An 8,312-nucleotide genomic window follows, 5' to 3' on the forward strand; every position below is an offset into this window, starting at 1 on the left:
GGGCGTTATAAACCTCTGTGAAGCACTTGGGGGTTCAAAGTTCTCACCACACATCTAGATAAGTTCGTTGGGGGGTCTAGTTTCCAAAATGGGGTCATTTGTGGGGGGTTTCCACTGTTTTGGTACATCAGGGGCTTTCCAAACGCGACATGGTGTCCGATCTCAATTCCAGCCAAAAAAGTCAAATGGCGCTGCTTGCCTTCCGAGCTCTGCCATGTGCCCAAATAGTCATTTACACCCACATATGGGGTATCAGCGTACTCAGGACAAATGGCACAATAACTTTTAGGGTCCTGTTACCCTTGGGAAAATAAAAATTGGGGGTGAAAAGATCATTTTGTGGAAAAAATATGATTTTTTAATTGTACCGCTGTACATTATAAACTTCTGTGAAGCCCTTGTGGGTTCAAAGTTCTCACCACATATCTAGATAAGTTCCTTAGGGGGTCTAGTTTCAAAAATGGGGTCACTTGTGGGGGGTTTCCACTGTTTAGGTACATCAGGGGCTCTCCAAACGCGACATGGCGTCCGATCAGAATTCCAGCCAATTTTGCATTGAAAAAGTCAAACGGCGCTCCTTCCCTTCTGAGCTCTGCCATGCGCCGAAACAGTGGTTCCCCCCCACATATCAGGTATCAGCGTGCTCAGGACAAATTGCACAATAATTTTTGCAGTCCAATTTCTCCTGTTACACTTGGTAAAATAAAAAAAATTGAACCTGAAGTAATTTTTTTTGTGAAAAAAAAGTTAAATGTTAATTTTTTTTAAATATTCAAAAAATTCCTGTGACGCACCTGAAGGGTTAATAAACTCCTTGAATGTGGTTTTAAGCACCTTAAGGGGTGAAGTTTTTAGAATGGTGTCACTTTTGGGTATTTTCTATCATATAGACCCCTCAAAGTGGCTTCAAATGTGATGTGGTCCGTAAAAATAAAATGGTGTTGCAAAAATGAGAGATCGCTGGTCAACTTTTAACCCTTATATCTTACTAACAAATAAAAATTTTGGTTCCAAAATTGTGCTGATGTAAAGTAAACATGTGGCAAATATTACTTATTAACTTTTTTGTGTGCCATATCTCTGTGATTTAAGGGCATAAAAATTCAAAGTTGGAAAATTGCGGAATTTTCAAAATTTTCGCCAAATTTCCATTTTTCTCACAAATAAACGCAAGTTATATGAATGAAATTTTACCACTAACATGAAGTACAATATGTCACGAGAAAACAATGTCAGAATCACCGGGATCCATGGAAGCGTTTCAGAGTTATTACCTCATAAAGGGACAGTGGTCAGAATTGTAAAAATTGGCCCGGTAGTTAACGTGCAAACCACCCTTGGTAGTGAAGGGGTTAATGGATCCGTTAAACAGATTGACCTATCGCATTGTGAACCTAGCCTTACAAAAAATGTAAAATAAACATAAAAAAATTGTTCTAATGTGCTAGCAAAACCAACGTAATAGCATCACACACAGCCTACGTAACAAGGCCTTTCAATACACATATAATGCTACCTATACTATAGCAACAAGAGTGCTATAGACTCAAACTGTATAATACAGGCATCCAAAAGCAATAATTAGTGCTATACCACAATACAGCGCTCAAACAGAACACACAGCATGCATAATATTGTAACTAAGGCTACGTTCACACCACACTTGAACTAAACACAGTCACATAATACTCACCCTAGTAATACCAGCATGGTGGTAACTGCCAAGCTGAACAGTCTGTATATGGGCATAGTACTGTATATCAGAGCGCAAAGGCAACATCCAGCCCATATTACTAATATATATTACAGTATATAACGAGAGCCGAAGTGACAACCACTGGGCATCTGCATCATTCCTCTCCAGGACTGAGCCACTCATTGTCTGTACTGGGGACTTTATAAGCATTTTCTGAAATGTTTCCATTCACTGACACAGAGCAGAAACCATATGACATTTCTATTCATTCTTTCAGTGGCACATTCTTCCCCCTTCAGAGTTCTACTAGGACACAGCACTGACCAGAATTGCTGTAGTCTTATAGACTGTTCCACTTAAAGGAAATATAAACATATTGGTATTTTTCCTAATCTGTTTTAATTTCATGGTAGATTTTTTAAAATTTTAATTTCAATGTATGATTATGGGGCAGAAATTTTGCCTAGACTTCTGCTATGCTTTGCAGCAGGCACATAAATCAGAGATAGGGATAACCTGGAGATGTCCATTGGCATTTGTAGAAGAGTGTTGTGCAGGATGGATGATGAGGTGAGCTGTGAACATCACCAATTTACTTCTACGGGAGAGTGTTGTGAACATGCTCTGTAATCTATGCAGGGAGGAGGCGGTGTGCTGTGAACATCACCGATTTACTTCTATGGGAGAGTGTTGTGAACATGCTCTGTAATCTGTGCAGGGAGGAGGCAGTGCGCTGTGAACATCACCGATTTACTTCTATGGGAGAGTGTTGTGAACATGCTCTGTAATCTGTGCAGGGAGGAGGCGGTGTGCTGTGAACATCACCAATTTACTTCTATGGAAGAGTGTTGTGAACATGCTCTGTAATCTGTGCAGGGAGGAGGTGGTGCGCTGTGAACATCACCAATTTACTTCTATGGGGGAGTGTTGTGGGCATGCTCTATAATTTGTGCAGGGAAGATAAGGATGTGAGCTGTGAACATCACCTATTGTTTTGGGGTTTTTTTATAGGGGAGTGTTGCAGGCATCCTCTTTGACCTGTGTAGATTTCATTCTGCATGGGGGGGAATGTGATTTTGATGTAGCCCAATACGGTACCAAAACTATGTTTTTGCTACACAAACAGAGCAAGCCTTCCATTAGCTCCCTTCTTTAAAAGTTTCAAAATAGCAGAAAAGCATCGCTCTTTCCACTAAGATGCTACACAGTGTATTTGTGGTTCTTTGATACTATTTGTATGGAAACAGAATGCATTTTTTCTCAAATGAACTTCACTAGCACTTTTTGAATTATCCTCTTGGTATCCCCCCCCCCACCCCACATACAGGGTTACAACAGGGCAAGAAAGGCCAGCCATCGGTTAGCGGGGGAGCTAACTGCGCAGGTCTAGTGTGCCAACCTCCGAGGCATGGCAGGAAAAGAGTCAGAGTTTAAACAGGGATAGACATTGTCCCCTTAGGTTTTTATATGTAATTGGTGTTAGTATTTTGTATATGTTTATCTTTTTATATTAAGTAAAGGTTATATTTTAATAGTACAAAATTTGGAGTGAGTTTGTCAAAGGGATGGGCTGTATGAAAGTGGTCTGTCTGTAGGATGGACTGTATGATGAGTAACCTATAGAATGGACTTTATGGGGGGGGTGGACTGTGTGAGTGGTGGGTTTATGAAGGATGTACTGAGGGATGGCATGTCTGAGGGACTGGCTGTATGAGGAGTGAACTTTATGAGGGATTTTCTGTATGTTGGATGGGATGAATGAGGAATGGACTGTATGAGGGGAGTGGGCAGTATGAGGGATATACTGTGTTAGTGGTGGGCTGTATGAGGGATGTATTGTATGAGTGGTGGAATATATGAGGAGTGTGCTGTATGAAGGATCGGTTCTAGGCCCCCTCCTCTTCTCCTTGTACACTGCCCCTATTGGTCAAACAATCAGTAGATTTGGTTTCCAGTACCATCTCTATGCTGATGACACCCAATTATACGCTTCTTCTCCTGACATCACGCCAGCCTTTTTAGAAAACACCGGCGATTGTCTAAACGCTGTGTCTAATATCATGTCCTCACTATATCTGAAACTGAACCTGTCAAAGACTGAACTCCTGGTGTTTCCTCCCTCTACTAATGTACCTATACCCGACATTGCCATTTCTGTGTGTGGTTCCACTATTACTCCCCAGCAACATGCCCGCTGTCTTGGGGTCATACTTGATTCCGAGCTTTCCTTTGCCCCCCACATTCGATCACTGGCTCGCTCTTGTCATCTGCACCTCAAAAACATTTCTAGAATTCAACCTTTTCTTACCTTTGACTCTGCAAAAACTCTTACTGTTTCTCTTATTCATTCTCGTCTCGACTATTGTAAGTCTCTTCTAATCGGTCTCCCTCTTACCAAACTCTCCCCTCTCCAATCTGTCTTGAATGCTGCAGCCAGGATCATATTCCTCACCAATCGTTACACCGATGCCTCTACCTTGTGCCAGTCATTACACTGGCTACACATCCACTCCAGAATTCAGTATAAACTTATTACCCTCACTCACAAAGCCCTCCATGGCTCAGCACCACCCTACATCTCCTCCCTTGTTTCAGTATACCACCCTACCCGCGCCCTCCGTTCTGCTGATGACCTGAGGTTAGCATCCTCAATAGTCAGAACCTCCCACTCCCGTCTCCAAGACTTTACACGTGCTGCGCCAATTCTTTGGAATGCACTTCCCAGGTCAATACGATTAGTCCCCAATCCCCACAATTTTAAGCGTGTCCTGAAAACGCATTTATTCAGACTGGCCTATCGCCTCAACACATTAACCTAATCTATCCCTGTGTGGCAGAGCCAAAAGTTTTACCATAACCAGGTTCCCCGCATCATTCTCCCACATGCTTTATGCATCCATTAGCCCTCTGTGTCCGTACTGTCACACACCTAACATTATGGCTGGTCCATACAATCAGGGCAACTGTTACCACCCACCTTTCGTGTCTACCTCTTTCCTCATAGACTGTAAGCTTGCGAGCAGGGCCCTCATTCCTCTTGGTATTTGCTATAATCTACTGTATGTGATTATTGTTATGCTGTAATGTCTATTGTCTGTACAAATCCCCTCTGAAATGTAAAGTGCTGCGGAATATGTCGGCGCTATAAAAATAAAATTTATTATTATTATTATGGCCTATGTGAGGGGTGGACTGTCTATATCAGGGGTGAGGAACCTTCTTTCTGCCAATGGCCATTTGGATACTTAAGCCATCCTTCGGGGGCCATACAAATTGTACACTAACTCAGTACACAAAGTAAGTCTTGACACTGGTACTGAGTCAGGATGTAATCTTTCATTGCATGCACCTCAGTGATCAGTAGTGCACGCTGCATGCGTGTGCTCACAGAGCAAGAAGAAATTAAAAGACAAGAGGCCATCAAAACACAACTGCCGGCACAAGCACTAGGATTCTGCCTGGGGACCAGAGAAAAGGTCGTCGAGGGCCGTAAATGGAGGTTCCCCACCACTGGTCTATAAGATAGACTATATGAGAAGTGACCTGAGGCATGGGCGGTCTATAGGATGAACTATATGGGGGTGGACTGTATTGGGTTGACTGTATGAGGGATGGACTCTTTAAAGGGTTGATTGTCTAAAAAGAGTGGACTTTAAGAGGAGTGGGCTGTCTATAAGATGGACTGGAAGAGAAAGGATGAACTGTATTAGGGATGGACTGCTGTATGAGGGGTGCACTGTAAGGGTCCCGTTACACTAAGCGAAGCACCAGCGATCCCGACAACGATATGACCTGGTAAGGATCGCTGGTACGTAGCTAAATGATCGCTAGTAACTGTCAAACAGTCAGATTTACCCAACGACGGAGCAACGATCTCGGCGGTCGTTGGGACCTTGTCACACAGCAGCTATTCTGACGACTCCCGCCTGCGTCCATGATTTCTGAGTCGCTAACGAGGTCGCTCGTCAGCGTCATACACAGCAATGCATGTTGGCCAGTGGGACACTAGCGATCAAAAAATGGCCTAGGACATTCGAGCACGATCACTGACATCGCTGCTAAGTGCCACACGTAACGAGATCGCTGGCGAGGTCGCTGTTGTGTCACAAAATCGGTGACGCTTCAGCGATCTCCCTAGCGATGTCGCTTAGGCCTTTTTCACATTTCCGTTTTTTGACGTCAGTCAAAATCCGCCAGTTTGTGAAAAAAACGGATCTGCCCCTTTTTGGCAGATCCTCTTTTTTCCCCCATAGACTTGCATTAGTGGCGGATGTTGACTGACTGTTTTTGACGGATCCGTGAAAATTTTAGCGTTTTTGGGATTGACGGTCCGCTATTTTTTAAGTGCGCATGCCCGGATGCTTTGTCTCTCTCCCCCTTCCTGGCCGCGGTCGCTTTAAATTATGGCACTTTACATCTTCCACGGATCCGTCCTAAAAAGTGGTCCGCTGACATCCGTATGTCACTAAACGGAGGCGGATCAGGTGTTTTTTTTACCTTTGGCGGATTTCAGCTGACCGCTGACAACGGAAATGTGAAACAGGCCTTAGTGTGAAGTACCCCTAAAGAGAGAAGGTGTGGTGAAACTCCGCACACAGCCCAGTCACTCAGGGAGATTGGGTCCCGCCTCAGTGATGCCGGGTCAGCTTCCAGTTCCGGGAGTTGACGTGACATCGCCCGACATCAGGGGCAGCTGCAGCCGAAGGTCATGTGATGGGGATGAACAGACAGCAAATGTGCCGCTCACAGGGAATTTAAATCGCAAAGTAGTTAAAGAAAGTATTTGTTCCAACGTTTTAATCGATCTGCCCACTACACATTGTAGTGGACAACCTATTTAATAATAAAGACCTTCATTTAAAAACTGCATTTTGTGTTTACTTGTGTTATCTTTGTCTAATATTTACATTTGTTTGGTGATCTGAAACATTTAAGGCTGTGTTCACACGTTGCATTTTTACCAAATAAAACGCTTAAAAGAAGCTTCCCATTCATTTTAATGAATTCCGCAATTTCTGTGCATATTGATGCGTTTTTTTCCGCGAAAAAAATGCAGCATGCTCATTAATTTCGCGGAAAATTCCGCATTTCTTGCTATGTTCTATGTGTCTGGGTACGTGTGGAAAAAAACGCAGAAAACACGCGGGAAAAAAAACACGTTTTCTGGGAAGGAGTCCTGTTTTTATGCAGAAATTTTCTGCATACGTGTGCACATAACCTTAGTGTGACAAACATGCAAAATACCAGGAAATCAGGAGGGGGGGCAAAAACTTTTTCACACCACTGTATATTAGTGGCCTGTATGAGGAATGGACTGTCTACTATAGGATGGGCTGTATGAGGAGGGACCTATAGGATAAACTGTATGGGGGACATACTGTATGAGTGGTGGGTTGTACGAGGGATGCACTGTATTAACGGTGGGTTGTATGAGGGATGGACTATATGAGGATTGGACTGCATGGGGCGGTGGATTGTATGAGTGGATTAATCTTACACCTGCCACTTTCTCCATGCATTAAGGGTTAAAGGGGTTGTCCGAGCTTTTCACATAATCTCAGTACATATCTGGGCTGCAGAATTATGACAATGAGTAATTTACTTTCTGTCACTAGTTTAGGCTGGTTTCACATTCGCGTTAAAACAACGCTGCGCACTGCGTCGTTAAGCCCCGCCCCGATCCGGCTCCCTGCCCGCCCCATCCGGGATCACCGCCTACTTTCGCATTTGCAAGCATGCGATCGGCGCACCCTATCTTTAGCATAGGGTGCGCAGATCATGCGCTGCCAGTGTGAAAGTAGCGTGCTGCGCACTTTTGACGGTGCGCCGTGCGCGCCGAAATGCAACATGCTGCATTTCGGCGCGCACGGCGCACCGTCAAAAGTGCGCAGCACGCTACTTTCACACTGGCAGCGCATGATCTGCGCACCCTATGCTAAAGATAGGGTGCGCCGATCGCATGCGTGCAAATGCGAAAGTAGGCGGTGATCCCAGGTGGGGCGGGCAGGGAGCCGGATCAGGGGCGGGGCTTAACGACGCAGTACGCAGCGTTGTTTTAACGCGAATGTGAAACCAGCCTTACACGGTTTTCTAGATATTCTGAACAGAACGTCCAAGGGGGGGGTGTTATGGCTTTGAAATGAGAACGAGTCGTAACCTTCTACTCTACTCCAAGCATGCCCTCTTTAGCAACAACCCCACCCTCCATAGCTACAGGCCCTCCCCGTCCACATAAAGAAGCCCTCATCACACCGTAACAAATCCTCCCCGTCTAGCAGCCTCAGTGCAGAGAGCAGAGAGCTGCTCCTCCCCCAGACACACACTGAACAGTTATCTATGGAAAGTGAAATGATTACTACAATACATAACTCATTATCAGTAATTCCTTCCCTCACTGTCCCAGGCTGCTGGCAGCAGTGAGAACAGACTGTGTGATGGCCAGTGATGGGGGTCTGCAGCTTCTAATCTGCACAGGGAATGGCAGTCACTGATGTAATCTGTTGTGTGACAAAGCCTCTGCTGTGTGAATGAGACAGCTCTGTGTCACTGATGTCTTCACACAGCAGCAGATTTGGTGCAGTGTATGTGCGAAGCTCCACCAAACTCCCAGCAAGCG

This window comes from Dendrobates tinctorius, unplaced genomic scaffold, assembly GCF_039654945.1.
Source record: "Dendrobates tinctorius isolate UK_male_01 unplaced genomic scaffold, ASM3965494v1 ptg000013l, whole genome shotgun sequence".
In the NCBI taxonomy this organism is placed as follows: Eukaryota; Metazoa; Chordata; class Amphibia; order Anura; family Dendrobatidae; genus Dendrobates; species Dendrobates tinctorius.